General features: G+C 44.4%; 2 long non-coding RNA genes across 2 annotated transcripts in view; one reads left to right on the forward strand and one right to left on the reverse strand.

The window, feature by feature from the left end:
- Positions 1-19,257, reverse strand: part of LOC135388482 (uncharacterized) — a 278,759-nt gene that overhangs the window by 56,743 nt on the left and 202,759 nt on the right. The gene's annotated exons all lie outside the window — the stretch shown is intronic.
- On the forward strand, positions 4,048-6,209 carry LOC135387104 (uncharacterized). Its single transcript, XR_010420856.1, has 3 exons — positions 4,048-4,127; positions 4,251-4,369; positions 5,353-6,209. It is a non-coding gene; the product is annotated as an uncharacterized LOC135387104 (long non-coding RNA).

Raw genomic sequence — 19,257 nt, forward strand, 5'->3', positions numbered from 1 at the left:
CAGACAATACACCTATCCCTGTTTGTAAACAAAGGGTGTAGACGCGATGCTAGCAACGCGAGTATGGTAGACTGCAACTAACGGCGGAAATCAAAATATTTGAGGAAACCGGTTGAATATCGGTGCAGAATGTTTCGTAAACTGCGAATTTGATGAAGCAATACACTGTAATGCGTCCTGCTCAACCAACCACCCAATTATCCTTGTAGCGGCTGCTAGTGGCTCGCGGTTTCAAGATGGATATACAGGGTGTCTTTTTCTAGGCGATACAGATTTTTCATTAAAAAACTATACGGGCTATAGACCTGCAGTTTTCACTTCTATCATCTCTGGGCCGGCGGACGTTCTTGGCCATATGTTGCTCAACCATCAAATGACTAATTCCCCAAAAATCGTTAATTAACTTTTTCATTATAAAAGCTACGAAGTTGTCCCAATAAGAAGATCTATTCCTTTCGGTGACCTGATATCGTAGCCGTTTTCAGAACAAAAATCCGTTCGGTGCATTGTCCGCAAAAAAATCGTGAAGGAACACCATTTTTTCTTTATTTTGTTTATTGCGCACCTTCGGAGACCAGTGTTTCCTTCACCCCCAATGTGGAGAGGGTGAAAGAGCAGAGAGGGTGAAAGAGGGTGTCGCCTCTTGCGTCCTGGAAAAAGATTAAAAGAACACAGAAAATGCAACCCAAGATAAGGGCAGTTCCGAAGTTAAAGCTCATCTTCGACGCATGAGGCGGCACTGTGACGGCATCTTCGACATTTGAGGCTCCGTCACCCTCTCACATTGAGGGTGAAGGAAAGACGCGTCTCCGAAGATGCGCAATGAACAAAATAAAGAAAAAAATAGTGTTCCTTCACGAATTTCTTGCGGACGATCTACCGAACCGATTTTTGTTCTGAAAACGGCTACGATATCAGATGATGAAAAAATGGCTAGGAAGCAAGCGAGCTGGTGAAGATGATGCATAATGTAAAAACCCCGAGACTAGGGAACACGAAGGACAGACACAACACGAAGTCTCAAACACAGCTGAAAGTTTTACTTCACAAACAAGAAATATATACAAACAGAAGGGAAAGGAAACACCAGTTGAGGACAAAACAGGAGGTCATTTCGGGAAAACGAGCAGTCTGTTCAAGGCCGGACCGAGGATTACAGAAGGTTTGCTGACACAGTTCCCACAAGAAGTTATGAAAAGGGTCTCTCTCAAAAGCCTTCTGTGAGGGTCCACTTAGGATGCCTTTACAATTGTTTCATCCCATACAGGGAAGCAATGTGAGCATTCTTCCAAATGTTTTGCAATTTCAGAGTTTGAAGCTTTATTTTTTACTCTTAATGAACGCTCTCTCAAACGATCATTTAAGCAACGTTTTGTCTGGCCAATATAACAGAAACCACAAGCTAAGGGGATCTGGTAAACAACGTTTGAAGAACAGGGGACAAATTTATTCCGGTGATTCTTGCAAAAAACTTCAGGTTTGGCGAAAGGCGTGAGGCGGTCAAGACGGAAGTTGTTCTTGAAAACGATGTTGATTTGAAACTTCTTCGCAACGGCTAACAAGTTGTGAGACACTTGGTGAAAGAAAGGTAAAACCACCCGTTTGGGGACAGAGGGCTTAGTTTCAAGTGAACCAGGAAGCAAGGTGTTTAACAAAACATTTAAAGCACCAAATAACATGTGATGGGGGTAACCAGCATCATTCAAACAGAAAAGCTGACTTTCCACAGAGGGAGTGATATGATGACAACAAGATTTTTTTACGGCATTTGATAGGATACGTGTGATCAAACCCCGTTTTACAGTTTTAGAATGACAACTTGAAGCGGGCAAAATGGGTTTAGCTTGAGATTTGCCGTAAGACCAACAAAGAGCGGGTTGTAACAACCCTATTGAAAAACCCATAAGTAATTCATATAGGTCCTGTGTAAAATTATATAGGATGATACAGGATCCTTATGGGTTATTTAGGAACCTATATAACTCCTGTGTAGGTCATTATGGGATCCTATACGAGTCCATGCAGGAGTCATGTAGGAGCCATAAGGTCCTATATAACTCCTGTGTAGGCCATTATGGGATCCTAAACGAGCCCATGCAGGACCCATAAGTTCCTACATTGAGGATGTAGGAGTTACACGGGTCCTATATGTAGACCATGCAAGAGTCATACAGGGTCACATACGGCCACATAGGAGTCATCCTTTGTCGACCAGTTATAAGTCCCTGAAACCCTGAAACAAGCAAGAACGTGCAGACAACCCCCTTATCAGCCCTCCTAAAATCAATATAAAATTTTTACATGTATAAATTTGATATTGATTTTAGGAGGGCTGATATGTGTTTAATCAGATATTTCAAGCTGCAGCTTAAAATAACTGATGTTCGATTCATTTTTGGAACATACATAAAACTCCATTATTGATCGACCAAACATCAAACATAAAATGATGCGTGCGTTCCATGCACACATTTGGCATATTACAGTACTTGGCGTTTTTCAACCGTCCAGTGGTTGTTGAACCCCATCCAGCGATATTGCTTTGTCGCTCGATGGGTTTCCGGGTCTAATATCTCGGCCTGCAGCTGTCATATCGGGACACGTTTTTTTTTGTGACGGATTCCCGTTTCTTCCCCCTTCGCCTGCATGCTCGTGGCTTGTGAGAAATCCTGACAGTTGCCGAGATATTTGGAAATTCAAGGTCCCAGGCGGTGCTTCCGACACCTCCAAAGTCCCGTACCTCTCGTCCCGTTTGTCGGATCGAGACCAAAATTTAGGTCCGAACAGGTCTGGAATAGCTCTACGATCGCTCAAATCACACTAGCAGGTGATCTCTAGTGGTTTAGAAGTTGTACGAGGAGACGCGTTAGAAACGCCGTTTTTTCGAACTTCGGGCCCCTTTTTCGGAAATAAGCTCGCGTCGGACATGATGTATCTTTGGAGAGCATACTGTTATCGACGCGGTGCACGTGGTAAAATTTACCACACTTTTTCAACTTTAGCGGTTCTCGAGTTACAGGTTTTTGCGTTTACTGGCCTCCCAGTACATGGGACCGACAGCTCCCCCCCCCCCAATCGTTCCCCTTGCTGCGACATGGTCGTGTTTCCCTACGTTGTGACCGTCTCGATGTGCTCTTTCGAACAGCGTTGATCCCGTAGACGCGCGACGTTCCGTTCTCGCGATATCGGCTTAAAGGTCAGATATGCCGATTTTGAAGTGCCGGAGAACTGAGCGATACTCGCGCTGTGTGTTCATTACCTAACACTGAATATGTGTGCGAAATATCTTGCTCCAACTGTTCGTAGTTTTTTAGAAAACAGTTTTTTTAGTTCCCACGCCCGGCCGTCAGACCGTCGGCAAACCCTGCGCACGGGCGCACCGACGTCACTGCTCTCGGTTTATCTGTCTTTGGCTTGGCATGCACTCTTGGCTTGGCCGCTTGGCTTCTTTCGTTTCGTACTCTGTGCATCGTACATAAGCGAACAGCTGTTATGTTATTGCTAAGCCGGAAACAAAGCATGTGAATATTTTTTTTTTGGCAAGGCGTCGTTTGGAAAGTGCACTTCCTTGTTCTGACCTTGCCTTTTATGGGCTGGAGCGATATGCCACGGCGAAGTTGTCGAAGATGCGACGGTGCTACGTGCTACGCTGTTAGAACAATTCATCGGAGCATTCAAGTGTTACCTTTTATAAGCTGCTAAAAGACCAAGCAGTGCGAAGCTCTTGGCTGACAGTGGTGCCTGCTAATTTCCACTGCAAGGATTTCATAGGTTATACGCGCGACTCCAGAGGCAATTTGGAATATCGGCACGAAATCGTCGGATGAAAATCTGAGGTGCCCGACGCACAACATTTTGAACGTGCCACGGAGGATCAAGGCAAAAAACGAGAGCAAAAAAGGTAAGTCGAGGTTCAGATACAAAAAATAGCAAGCCTAATGAATCGTGCAGCTGTCCTACTGCGCTTACTCTGATATAACCACGATTAACAACACAATAGTATTGATAATCTAACTTCTGAATTGTCACAGGTGCACGTTGAAGGCGGAAATGAAGCATGATCTGGCTTGCATCTGGTGCATGAAGAAATTGCTGGCACGTTAGTTGCAGTCTACCTCCACCAACAGGTACGACAGTGTGATGTTATAATTTGAGTATTCACCTAAGTTCAACTTTTCATGTGCACTCGCATGCAAGCATCTTGACACCACTTTTAAATCTGCCCTCAAAGTTACAACCTGTGCTTTCAGGGTGGAAAACAAAGGTCGCCATTCCGATTAGCTGCTATCTCCCAGTTCAAGCACTTTTGCTGTCTGGACACTGGTTCCTGTGGATGGGCTGTTACAAGCTTCACTGTCTGATATAGAAGGTACGTTACATTAGTTCAGTTAATTTGTCTTTTGCACATTTTCGTTACTGTTAGTTGGATTACTGTTGGACATACAATCCTTTGACACACAGAAGCTGATGTCGCCTCTGATAACGTTTTAGAATTTTCAGTGTCATCAACGTCCATTGAGGAATGTGCCTTTACTATCTGTGAACCTTTAATTGAAGAATAGTCCAGAATTCATGTTAACATTGTCTACTCTTATTAATTCACTGTCTGTGTTCTGAGAGCTTAGAAAAATCGAAACTATTTATTTGTCACAACTTCACACTGGATGTGGTACTGGCTCGACATGTAAGCTAAAATACCTGGATTCTACAATAATTGTGTTGAACTTGGTGCATTACCGTGGGCAATGCCACATTCACTACATTTTTAGTGGGTCTGGTGCACAAATACTGTGTGCATACTGCATACATACATACTGTTTGATAGGCAAAAATACCTGAGGAGTGCTGTGTAGTCTTTTTACCTAAAGTCCATACCCTTACTGCAAAGTCACAGTACGTAGAACAGCAATGTGCAGGTATGCTGCGATAGAGATTCATAACAGAAAGAAAACTGTTGAGAGCATCTAAATTTTAATGAGACGAGACGTTCGTGCACAAGGCTGCTCTTGTTAATGTCTAACATGAAGTTACAAAATCCCGGAATATATAAAACATGTTGTAATGTAGAGAGCGAGGGTTGCTACAGACATAAAAATAATTACACAATCATATATAATAAAATAAAAAGGGGGTACAACTCCCCCCTCAACTCAACTCGACAACTCAATAACTCTACTTATTCTCTACCTTACAACATGTCATATATTCTGGAATTTTGTAACTTGATGTTAGACCTCAAGAAGTACAGCCTTCTGTGCGAAAGTCTTCTTTCTGTTGTGCACAATCATTATACAGTAAATACGACTATCCATTTCTTGTCATTAAATGCTTTTTCTTTCTTTTTTTCTGCAGTGATGAGCATCCATAAGGACACATGGCAGAAAGGGAGTCTCTTTGAGATGACAAACCCTCATCACCTCATGAGGATACAATGGTTGACGAATGGTTCTCAAGTACATCGAAACTTCAACAAATAATTCATGAAAAAGCCAGTCAGTGCTAGCACCAGGAATTGAACGTGGACCGTCCTGCTACCAGTCAGAGATGTTACATTTCAGGTGCTCATTGACTTTTGGTGAATTACTTGTTGACTTTGTCCCAAGGTGGAGCTCGCCACAGCTCATTTGTCTATCTGTTAATGTTGTGGCGTGTGTTGCGTTTTTCTCTTTGTGTGTTCCAGACTCAGAACGGTAAATTTGGATCAGGTCAGGTACGTTTCATTTAGACATGGCAAACATAAAGTGGTGTTTCTCAACACAACTTAGCAGTGGCCTTCATGCATTACTGCCACGGCCATTAAGCGTGAATGGAAGGCTGCACATTATGCATGATGTAAAACCCCAAGACTAGGAACATGAAGGGACAAACACAAACACGTCCCTTTTTGTTCCCTAGTCACGGGGTTTTACATATGCATCATCTTCACCAGCTCACTTGCTTCCTAGCCATTTTTTCTGCCACATTATGTTCACTCTACTTCTATCGTGTGCTATGTAATCTTGTTCAAGTTCTGTCAAACGACGTGTAATGCTATAAAAACATTCAGTACACTGTTTATGTGGGTTGAATGGTAGCGCATAAATGCAGAAAGGGAACTGTCATGTTATGGAAAGTGTTTACGTATTGTACATTTAACTACTAATTTTATTGGTTAGCTTTCGCCGGCATATGATGTCAAGCCATGTTATATTAATTTGGAACATGTTCTTCTTAGTAGCTAGAGCAGCTGACACACATTGAGAACATAGCCCGTGTGTGTTTGTCTTTTCCACCGCAGCCCTTGGGTTTCCTCCCTGATGGCTACACATGTCAGGGATAGGTTTCAGAACCGGTAGTTCCCGCCAATTGTGAATTACTTTTCAGGGGATCATCACGCTGGCAGATGAAACATATCGTTTAAATTATTTGCAGGACAGGAATTGCGTAGCTTCACACAAATACTACTACTACGACGTAAGAGTGGTTTCAAATCTAGTTTTTTTGCATTCCTGACATTATCGCACAAGATGTAGTATCCACTATGATCCTTTATATGAGGGGTATGTACAGTGCAATCAACAGATGCTATTTACAAATCTGTGTTTTCTACTGTGTTGAAATGGGGTAGTTTGTATCTGAGAGATATAGTGAAACACAGGCAGCCAAGGACAGACTTTTGATGCCCTCGAGAAACATGGCAACACATTGCAGGGATTCTGGATGCTGCATAAATTTCCAGAACACACAGCTCAAGGCAGCGGTTAAATAACAAGTGGTTAGAGAAATACAAGACAGTTGCATGTGTAAGCAGTCTGCTGTTGGATTTGCTTCTGTCTGAGATACGTTATCTCAAAGGGAACGCACGGACACACTCCGAATGATACTAGGGCTGCCTGTGAAATAGAATGAGGAGAGGGGAAGATATATAACCCTTTTTTCTTGTCTGTTATTCTATTGGTTAACTTGTCATTTGCTTAGCAGCATATATGTGTATATTCCAGGGTCTGCTAATAAATATATCAGTTGAGAGCTAGCAGTCGCATTGCAGATGTCTCATCCTGTCCTTGGCTGCTTGTGTTTCACTATGGCCATGCTTGCTATTGCAAAAACAGAAAACAAAAAAAGACAATAGAAAAACACGAAAAGAGCGACCTAAAAAGCTGCCTGTGCTAGTGCTCACATGGAGGGAATGCAATGAGGTAGCATGTTCCATTCATGAACTGTGCATAGTAGTACATATCACAACGACAACCAATTATTCAGATTTTTTTTTGAAGTACTTTGTTTTTTTAGCTTTGTTTGCACAGTCTATTATTGGAGCTTTATGTGACTCCCCTCTTGAGCTACTTTAAGATTGCTGATGCTGTGCAGTTTGTTAATTTTGAAACTGTACTGTGCTGAGGTACAAAAACAGAATTGTCATATCTGCATTTGAGCACATAGGAATAATTTGTAAGTACTTTCCTTGTTGACATTAATATTTGCACCAGGTCACAACATTGTTGATTGATGGAAAATGTAAATAAATATATTTATTTGCTTGCCAAACAATGCACAAATGTCTTCTTTTCTAGTGAGATATTCCCTGTTGACCAGAAATAAATGTGGAAAAGTTAAAGGGGCACAATAATGGTAGAGTCTAGCATTGCTTTTTGCCACTTCACATATATTCACTGTTGTTCGTGTGCACATGTAGGAACAGGAAGGTAGAGCATGCGCATAAAAAATTTCGTATGCAGCCACACATATGGTTCAGAAGATTAATTAGATGATGTCCAAGCATATATAATTGTGCTTGTGCAATGGGTATGCTAATGGATTGCTTCCATGAAGCCTTTTCATTTATTTTTTATAAATTCTTTTTATAAATGTTATTTTTATTTTATATAAATTTCATATTACATATTGTATACTTATATTTTTATAAATTAAAAACTCAAATTACACGGCCCCTGTAAGTGTGCCCTTTTTAAATGGTTTGGTAACGTGTCTGAAACTGTAAAGGTAAGAGGCCATCGAGAATGCTGCAGACAAGGTTGCAACTTACATATTGCTTATCATGTCCTACATACAAAGTGATTTGTACAATAATTCCTGAGCACGGAATTAATTCCGACGATGGCCAGTGATGTCACCCGGGACGACAAGTCACATAATTGCCTCTAACACTTTTACACCCCATGGGCTGAGTTGTGAATTGAAAGAGCACTCTACAGAAGGATAAGGTGCACCTGATTTCTAGTATATATGCTATGCTCTAACTCTTCAGACACCACATTTCTAAAAACACAATTTCTAAGTGGCAATATGTGCTCTGGTACTTCTTTTGCGTCTGCATAGTGTGCAACCACATGGTTGCTGGAGCTTTCGTGTGCATGTTTTTGTGCGACGGTGTTCATTACAAACAATATCCAGATGTTAGACATAAAATGCAGTAGTTTGTAGCGTGCCACACAACGCAGCGTGGGGGTGTGATTCAAAGATTGCTTCTGGAAAATGCACAGAATCCCACAAAAAGTTTAAAATGTGATTTGTATTTCGTTTTACGTCTCTCGTCGTTACATACCATCGTCGACGCTGTTGCGCATTGATAAATCGTACGTAAAACTTGTTCCATAGTAGTATGCGGTTTCTCAAATACACAGCACAATTTTTTCCTGCAGGAATAAAACGCTGTCGGCATTTTCTTGCTAACACGGCTGTCGAAACGTCAGTCTCTACAATGGGCAAGTGATGTAAAGGCGCTAACGCAGACGAGACTTGATACAAATTGTACATGCTCACAAAACACAAACGACGAATTCCAGTCACAACATCGCACAGAGGTTGGTTTGCGAATGCGTTCGCAGCTGCTGCACTGTTTACTTATCGCGGAACGGTGGAACCCGGCTGTCCGCCATCTTCAAGCACAGATACGTGAAGCCGCGAGAAGCCGTAGCTGAAATCCACTGGCAAGTACGAAGGCGCGTACACGTCACAACGCCCGTTCGGGTGCATCTACGTCATAAAAATGGCTGCGCCCATGTGTGTTTCGGAATGAATTATCTATTTTTTTGACATGGTACTGTACCGAACTGAGAGAATGAAGGTGCATTTTGGGGAGAGCTGGATGTGGGCTTTCAGAATATCACAACCGTTTCGACTATTTGGGATATCGGCATAGCTGACCTTTAAGAGTATGGTGAGGCGACCAGTCTGGCTAGCGCAACTCTGAAACGCTTCCCACTGTTCGGAGTCTCAACTCGCATACCCGATGTCCGATTCAGTCAAAATTTTGTGTGCATGTGCTCTGTTCTCTGCTCTACAACTTTCTCATTCAAACCATCCGTCCATTTCCAGCGGTTAAGGTGTGATTCTCGAAATTCCTGACACGGACCACCATTTCCTGACTTTGTCCCCGTTTTCAGGTTGCAAGCCCGCGGCGGATGCGAATTTCCTTTTAATGGATAAACGCACTCGACATAAGTAACGCGTAGAAACTTGCGGCAGCTTTCTATCCCTCTCCGTTCCCGAGTTAGGACACCGTGGCAGCGGCGGCCCTCTTATACATAGGACCGGGGGCATTTTTCTCGATATCGGGTTTTTGTTGGCGTAGAAGGGCGATTGAGGTCTCTTTTTGACGGGGCAAGCGTCTTCTTTCCGATAGTATTAGTCCCGTCTTCGCGCGACTTTCCGTTCTCTTGCAATAGTGCGAGGAGCGCCTGAACAGCTGGCGTCTTCCTTCCCTTCCACCGCCGCCACCAGGCGGGGCTCTGGCGTCCATTTCGCTTGCAAAGTTCGTTGAGGTCAGACGCGTTTGTTCTCGCATCCGGATTTTCGCGTTTCGTTGTGGCTCTGGGCTCCTCTGGTGCACCGAACTGCTGTGGCTGTGTTATTCTGCTATACAGGTGATGCCTGGACGTGCTTTCTTGTGTGCGTGTTGGAAGATACGTCCAGAAGCCCTTAGATTTGGTGAAGTAAAGGTTAGTTGCGCGCCAGTAGTGTCATGTTTCGTGCTTTTTGTTCAGTATCATTTCCAGCATGTGGGTTCCTCCTACTTTATGCTCTCAGTGTGATTATTACCCTTGTGATTCCTATTACCTTATCTCAGTCTGTTAGCTCAGTGTCCCTATTGGTAAACCTCCAACGCTTATCAGGGTGAAGATGTCACATGTGATGCTCTAGTGGCCCTGCTACTTACGACGAATTTGTGAATTTCAGATGCTTTTCACGGATCGATTTCCGTGAACAACGCAGATGAGCCAGCACACACACGACGTGAGAAAATGAACAGATACGTCACGGAAATGTTGAAAGACATCAAGTAAGTCGCGTCAAAGTACGTTGCAGAGCTCTTCACTGATTTGTGTTTACTGTGAAACAGATGGGGCATACGCCTCACCCATGCAACTCCGTCATCTGCTCCACGGCAGTGCAAGCCTTTACAGCTGTGTCATTGAATGTAAAAAAATGTGAATGGTATTAATAAATAAAGGGAAGTAGACGGTATTTTATTGTACTCCTGTCTTATTATTTTTGTTCATTGCATGTGTATGCGTGTATCGCCACAGCCAAATTTCATACCGTGTCCCCATACACGCAGTATACAGATCATATAGGAGACGCAGGTCCTATATCTCCTATAATACCTATATTGCTCCTATAAAACCTATAACTCCTGCGGTACCTACACCACTTATAGGTTCTATATCCAATAACATCATATGAGGATCTACATATAGGATTTTTCAGTAGGGAAGAGCCTGATATCAAGAGAGTGAAGCACGCCAACAGTGGGGAACTCACTGGTAAATACAAGCTCTGGGGCCGCGGACACAACTACATTTTTACACTGATCAATAACACTCTCATTGGTGGAAATGAAAACCAGATCATCTACAAACCTTTTTACAACGACATCATTTGAAGATAGAGAGCACAACTTCGTAGCTTTTATAATTAAAACGTTAATTAACAATTTTTAGGTAATTAGTCATTTGACGGTTGAGTAACATATGGCCAAGAACGTCCGCCGGCCCAGAGATGATCGAACTGAAAACAGCATATCTATAGCCCTTAAGGCCCGTTCCGACATACAGCGCTTTGTTCCAGAGAACTGGAAAACAGCGCTGTTTTCCCCTCCTCTCCCGGCTGCGACTCGATGGAAAACAGCGCTTGGCGAAGTTGGACTTCGGTGAACTTTCCCATCGCTGACTCCCTGCGATAGGCTCTCTGAACCAATGAGAACGCGGCGCCGCGTTCACGTGACGGGGCTGCCTTTCCCCCCCCCCCTTCTTATTCCACTTCTTGTCGCCGTGACTGCACGTAGGCCTAGTTGCACGTTGCTCTGCACGCTGAGACGATGGCGTCGAATTTCCCATTTGGCCAGCTTATTGAACTTGTGCGTCCCCAACGATTTCTTTACGACAAGTCGTCGCCACACTTCAAAGACACTGTGATGAAGGAGAACCGGTGGGGCGAAATCGGCCAAGCGTTGGGAGTGACTGGCAAGTGTATGTTGTTATACTATCATGAGAAGTACAGATTTGTTTCCAGGCAGAAAAGTTAGCATTTGGAATGTAAGGAATGGTTGTGCAGCAGTCAACGCTGATGTTCAGCGTAGTTTGCCAGTCTCACATTCAATATTCTTGCCCCCCCCCCCCCCCCCCCCCAGGCGAGGTTGCGGCACAAAAATTTGCCATAATGAAGAGGAAGTACGCGGCCGAGAAAAAGAAATTTCTCGAGTCGAGAAGAAGTGGATGCGGGGCGACAGCCGTCGTGCATCCGAAGTGGGTGTATTACCCTGTCCTTGAGAGTTTCCTGGGCGGCAAGGAGAAGATCTCGTAAGTACAGCACAATGTTTTCATTTGGCACCGCTGTGGATGATGCAAATGCTTCCTTACTAGGGGCGTGGTGCTGTCCAACGTGCCAACAGTGGAGTGCCACTCAGCAGCAGTCACAATGTCAGCCACGGAGGACACCACCGTTGAGCGTTTGGTGTACGTGCGCGCTTATTTTATTTCTGCTGTGCAGTGGTAAGGTAGCACGGTGCCATTAATCGTTCCAATTTTCAATCTTTATCTAGACAATCCATGGTGCGAGCTCCGGTGGACGATGAGATTGAGGACCTGGCTGCAAGGTAACTAAGAACAGCTAATTAATGAGAAATTATTTCGAATGCAGAAATCGGATAACTTTCTACATCTCTACACAAGCTCTCTGTTTCTGTTGCAGCAGCAGCAGTCGATTGCAAGCCTCAACAGGAGGGTCGTCAAATTTGCCCAGGTACGAAATATTTGCTTGCACACTTGTCATATCCCAATATCAGGGTACATGTTTCATTTCAGGGTGCTCGAGCACGACTCCTGACAAAGGTTATCTACTGACCCAGCCGTTGGGAGCTCACAAACAACTGTTTGGTGTGATCCCTTTCTTTCTTCTAGTTCCTGTTCGGGGACGCCTATACCGACCGCCAAAAGGTGAGCATGCGGTTCAAATGGCCGATTATACCACACAGTTGGATGCTTCTCTGCGATGATGATGTAATTAAACTTACCTTGCTTGCAAGGGAGAATAGATAAATTGGGGCCAGTAATATGGGGAACAGGAGCAGAAACTGCAGAACAAAGCACAGCTCTTTATTTAACCCTATATTTCATGGTGTCACACATATGTTACGTACCCCTTTCCGCCCCAGGCATCACACTCTGAATGCATGCTCTCATTTTTGTCACGTCCGCCGAATTCCGAATAGAGCTACGCAGCTTTGCAGACCAGTAGCGACATCTATATGAGGCTCTATGAAGCCCATTGGCGAAACAAAGACGAAGTTGCACGTGGCACCTCAGATGAGCACTTCGCACACGCAGAAGGCTTCAATCTGCTTTGATCGGTGCAGGTATGTTGGATGTGGTTATTGTTATTTGATTATGAGTTATTCTCGAAGCGTGGTGCCCACTTTCTACGTACATAAGTCCCACATAACAAAAAATACCAAACGTTCTTGGTATGTCTCACGGGTGATACAATATGAACTAGCGGACATGATTGTTCAAGCACTGTCACCCACCGTTCACCTCTCGCTTTCCTGTGTCATTTTAGTCATTTCCAATGCACAGAGTATTCATGAATCATGACTGTTTTTACAGCAGACTGTTCGTCATGAATACACGATTTTTCTACGGGCGGTCTAAGCCCATTCCAAGCGAGAGCGAGGACAGTGACCTTTCGGATGATGACACCGAATGTGAGTAAGCTTGACCTGTTCTTTCAGTATTTGCCTCGCGTTGCATAGTCAGGGATGGGGTACCTAGGTCTGGGTGTCCTCAACAATGAACCTCCCCCCTAAGTTTGAAGTTGATTTTCATTGCTCCCTTTCGGGCTCCCCTAACCGCAGAATAATGTGCCCTTCTAATAATTTTCAACACACACGTTGCGTAAAAGCAATTCCATAACGTGTCATTTTTAGAATAAATTGTGCATACAAGTGTCTCAGATTATTCATTCATCCTAGATGTGCCGGCACCACAGGCAAGCATATCTGAGTCCTCCTCGAGCTCAGAGAGCGAAGATGACGCCCCAGAAGTTTCTGCGGGACCCAATCGCCGTTCAATGTGGAAAGGTGGAAGACTACAACGGACTGCTGAAGACATCTCCTTCAAGGGCCGTGGCAGTATGCCCGACATGTTACTCGGCCTTGACACGCCTTATCAATATTTCAAATACTTCTTCACGAGGGATATGTTCGAGCATATTGCTCGACACACAACGCTGTACTCAACCCAAATTAGGCCTGAGAGACCTTTGTCCATTTCGCCCAAGGAAGTGGAACAGTTCGTGGGCATCCTCGTCTACATGGGCCTAGTAAAGATGCCAAACACACGCAGTTACTGGTCCGGGACCCTCGGTTTTGAGAAAGTCTCGAACGTCATGAGTGTGAACCGCTTTGAGGAAATAAAACGTTTCATACACTTCAATGACAACACAACCTTCGATAAGGACGACCCCAACCGTGACAAACTGCACAAGATAAGGCCACTCTTGGACAACGTGCTTGAACAATTCCGAACCATTCCCATGGAAGAGAATCTATCCGTTGACGAGCAAATCGTCCCCTTCAAGGGACGGTCTGGATTGAAGAGACACAATCCAAAGAAACCTCACAAATGGGGTTATAAGATATACTTCATCTGCGGCGTCAGCGGATTTTCTTATGACTTCGAGGTTGACACAGGCAAAGGGCCCCAGATATCGCACCAAGACCACGCAAACTTGGGGGCAAGTGCAAGTATTGTTGTGAGACTAGCGGCTGGCATTCCTCGACACTGTAAGCATAAGCTGTATTTCGACAACTTTTTCAACAACCCTGACCTTCAGGTCACTCTTGCCAAGGAAGGTATTCTCTGCTTGGGGACTGTACGCATCAACAGAGTGAAAAATTGCAACATGCCCTCTGAGAAGCAACTAAAAGAAAAGGGCAGAGGTGCATACGTCGAAAAGACTGCCACTGTTGACGACACAGAGCTGTCGCTGGTTACGTGGTTTGATAAGAAGCCAGTAAACATGCTTTCGACGTTCGCCGGGTCACAGCCAGTCGGAAATGCAAAGCGTTGGTCCGCGAAAGAGAAAAGATACATCACTGTTGAATGTCCACGCGTCATATCCGTGTACAACGCACATATGGGGGGTGTAGACCTCCTCGATTCTCTGCTGGGACTTTACAGAATCAAGCTTCGGTCCAAGAAATGGTACTTGCGCATCTTTTGCCATTTTGTTGACCTGTGCACCGTCAATGCCTGGATCTTATTCCGAAGGTTGAAGAAGGAAGGTGGCGGGAAGAAACTTGCAGAATTCAAAGCCGAGGTTGCACAGGCACTCTGCCACTGCCAAGCTCGAGGGACGCCAAAGAGAGGAAGGCCATGCGAGTCAATTGAAAACAAGCTAGAAGTGAAACGACACAGAGGACGTTGCGCCCTAGTGCCATGTCAAGATATCAGGAGGGACGATGTAGCGCACTGGCCAACATGGAGCCCAGATCGTCAGCGCTGCAAGGTACCAGGATGCCGCGGACTGCTGTGTCCACACTTGTTTCACGCGGGACCGGAACTGTTTTGAAATATTTCAAATATTTCAGAAGTGTGTTGTACAAGGTTTGTTGCTAGTGTCCACAGGAGTGCATGACTTGCAGCTATTTTGTGGCAGTTATTGAAAGAGAAGCGGTCATTCGCAGGCGGAGGCGTGGCGGTGAAGACATAGTGGACTGCATCAGAGATAACATGGATTCTCTAAATGAATGGAGGAGGTCGCAGGAGCAGCACGATGAAGTGTACTTCTTTGGAATGATGATGGTCCAAAGGATCCGGCGGCTGCCTCGGATGAAGCAGCTGCGCTTCATGACAAAAATGCAAAATGACTTGTTGGACGAAGAGACAGATGTAGACTACATGCAAGATGTTTGACAAGACAGTAAATGTTAACTTAACAATGTTAAGTTAACAATCTTAATGTTAACAATCTCTGGAACTTTGTTTGCGTCACTTTCCTCGGTTTCCAATCCTGTCTTGCCATGGCACGGCTCCAGCATTCAGAAAATAATCTGTCTACGTTCTCCTGATCTGGGAACTCTCGCTCTTATGGTTATTCGATCCTATTCTGTGACCGATGCTGGTGAGCCCTGTTACAATATCATCTCTCCGTTCACCATCCGTGACGTCATGCAGTTCATTTTAAGAGTCCGCGAGCCCTGGAGGTGCGTAGATAGGTCTGCTTTCAAAGTCACTCAGAAGGAAGTTATGCATCGCGACACGGGCACCTACATATGCACTTGTATTGTGAAGTGATGCTTTGAATGGCCGTCGCAGAATCCTCCACCTATTTTCAAAAATGCCGAACGGATTTTCAACAACTCTTCTTGCCCTGCTGAGCCTGCAGTTGAACACTCTTTATGCATGGTGCAGCCCATCCACCCTTGGATGTGGCCGCATCAAATAGGTCTTGAGGGGGAACGCCTCGTCTCCTACAATAACAAACGGTACCTCCGACCCACCGTGCTCCAAGGGGCACGGCTGTGGAAGGTTCAGCTTGCGCTCACGTTCAGTTCACTTCTTGAGAAAATGCCGCCATCACTTTCGCTTTCTGGTTTCCCAATGTCAACCGTGATGAAGCGATATTCACCATCGCAGATTGCCATTAGCACCTAGAAAATTTGAAACAGTTCGAAATGAACAGCCTGTGTGACGGCCTCATCATTATAAACTAGCAGAAAAGCAAGACTACGATGACTTACCACGCTGAAGGAGCCCTTATAGTCGTGGTTGGTGGAGCCAGAGTTGTCGGGGCATTCTATCACCACATGTTTACCATCTATTGCCCCAACACTATTGGGGAAGTGCCAAAGAACATTGAAGTCTTGTGCGATTCTCCTCCATTCTTCAGGGGTAGATGGCAATCTGGTATATATCGGGTGCAGTCAGTTCCACAGTGCAAGACAAGTGGTTGAAACAATTGTGCATACGGTCGACCTGCCCACCCTAAAGCCATTGGAAGTACTTCTTTGGTTGTCGCCGCTGGCCAGACACCTGTAAGACACACGCATCCGCAACATTCTGGATTCGTAAAGGTTGCATTCGGGAATAGGACTCAATTAACTGTCAGAGTCATCTCTTGGTGAGCAACAATACCTATCGCCGTCATCCTACAATTTGACATACGGGCCGCTCAGGTGTTATTTCTGAACGCATTTTTCTTTTTTAAGTTTTATTCTTTTTTACATAATTCTGTCGGCTTGTTTTTTTTAATTCTTGGACATACTTCTGCCAGCTTCTTTTTTTTTTCTTCTTGGTTGTACATAGTTCTGTCAGCTTGTGTCTTTTTACATAGTTTTGTCATATTGCAAACTGTTTTCTTTATAATTGTATCCTTTTCTCTCTCAGAATTCCTACACACGTCCCAAATTAATGGACAAGTAAATTGAAGTGCTTGTTTGAACTGAATAAGTGTGCCTCATATGCCTTTCACTGATGCCTGCACATATTTATGACCGGGTGCTGTTCAGCTGTTGTGCATTGAAGTTACCTGTTCTTTCCAATTCCACCTAGCTAAATGATGTTATGGTATTGACCGACCTTTATTTATGTTCGCATGGAACAATCAACCTTATTTTGATGCCTTGATATGTAACAACTGAAGATATTCATCAACAATCAAGTCTTGTCTTTTTAAAGAGCAGATGCAGTTTCATACAGCAAAGCCTCCATTTATACATACATAGCAATACAGACACAACTTCATTCAATTACAACATCGTGAACCATAGCCCCACATGCTTCTGTAATGTGCGTCACTAACAGTTCATGGGCCTGGAGCATCACCCTGTGGCGCAAAGCTCCTGCTGGCAAAACTCTTGCCAAACTTCCATTAATATACCAAATGCTTTGCATTCGTCTGGCGGCACTTGAATAGAGGCCTGCAGTCTTTTTGTAGCAGCCCTCATCAGCTGTATTTTTTCTTCTTCTGCTGTTGACTGCTGGGGTGACATTCTTGGTCTTTTGGCGCGGTGATGTGCAGCGACACTGTCTGTCAGACCAGCCTGACCTGTGGGCGCCACTGTCTCACCTGTGGGTAGCTGCGACACTTCCACGTCGTAGCTCGGTGTCTCCTCCTGGATGAATTGCTCACCCAAATCGGCTGGAGGTTCGAATGTAGAGGCCTACATGTGGTTAAACGTAATTATAATGCAATGCTTCCAGTGCAAAATGTACTTTGAAACTGGGCCTTTTACGCGGGTGAGATGGTAAATGCTGCTGGTCTTTTAAAAAAGGGTAGAAAATATATTCCCTAAAGCAAGCCAAAATTTTGCGCTATTCTGCTATCGTTTTTATTCCCAAAGCTGCAGAAAGAAACCTCAGTGTTTTACACTGAATGCAAGCCCTGCACACAGTAAGTCGTGCTGGCTTTGATGCATATCTTCGCCCAATTGTACAGAAGGACCTATTTATTTTGTTATGGTTATATTCAGCGCCCACAAACGGGTGTTAGGTCTTGGGCAATGGTGCACTAATTCATTTCAAAAAATGTCGCCATAGCTTTTTCTTTTTTAATTAAGCTTGCATCAATCGGAACAGAATTTCATCCTTGGATGTAGACGGCTGTAGATTTCAGTTGTCTGGTACATGGCACGGCGTATACGTGACGGCGAACGTTCAATAGTCGATACATCGCGTCCACCGCCATGCCAATTAACAAAAATTCTGCAGTTAACTTGGAAGACCAGGAAGGCCTTAGAATGCTTAGATATGGGCCAACGCGCGCAGCTCGTAAATAACGCATGAAAATCGCAGTGAAACCGAAAGCGGTCTCCTCGGAGCGCAAGAAAAGGATAGCTGATAGCACGCGTAATAAGACTGCATTGTGGAATCTGTAAAATGAGTGGGTCAAGGGCTCACATTACGGTAATATAAAAGAGCTTTTCTTCCAACCCTGCTGTCGCTCTCCACCGAGCGCTTTCAGTTTCGCTGCTTCATTTGCATGTGCATTAAGTAAGTGATGAAGAAACAATTGCTACTTTTGTGGTATTTGAGGTAGAAACAGGTGCTACATAACAAGTAGCACCCGTTTTTGGTGCGCAGAAAGACTCCGGTTTTCGCTTATCGCTCTCCTTGTGACGCGACCTATCTCCATAAAAAAAGTCACTGTGTATATGCAGGGTGCATCTCACCAGACCGCTTCATAAGACGAGCGATAGACGGAAACCAGAGGCGAAATATTTTTGTGAGTTACAAACTGTTTGTAACGCAAGTCTCACAAAGATAACTTCCGCTTTCCGTTCATATAGGAATAATTCCGTCTGTTTTAACTGCTACTCAACTCAGATGCTACATGTGTTATTTACTTTTGCTTATTCTGAAGTATGACCGCGTCAACGAAATTCGACATGGGAAACACAACTCAGTCACAGACCTGACTCTCTTGGGCACTGGTCGTCTCTGGTGAGGCGAGGTTGCTCTGGCTTGGCCTTGGCGAGCATGCACTTTGCAGGAACAGTAAGTCTGAATAGTACTTCCATTTCGGCACATAAATGTCGCCGGTCCCTTGTCGAGACCGGCGGCTGGTCTGGACCTTGTTGTGTTCCCGGTTGAACTGTGTTAAATTTCCCCATTTCTTCATTATCTTGGGAAATGGAAATTGGGAAGTGGCTGTATCATACACAGATGTGTGCTTATGGAATATGAAACTCACTACTGAATCGGCCTTGTAACTCGTCTTACACTCTTCTGTAGCACGTTTCCTTGATGTCCTTTC

The sequence above is a fragment of the Ornithodoros turicata genome, chromosome 3 (assembly GCF_037126465.1).
Source record: "Ornithodoros turicata isolate Travis chromosome 3, ASM3712646v1, whole genome shotgun sequence".
Lineage (NCBI taxonomy): Eukaryota > Metazoa > Arthropoda > Arachnida > Ixodida > Argasidae > Ornithodoros > Ornithodoros turicata.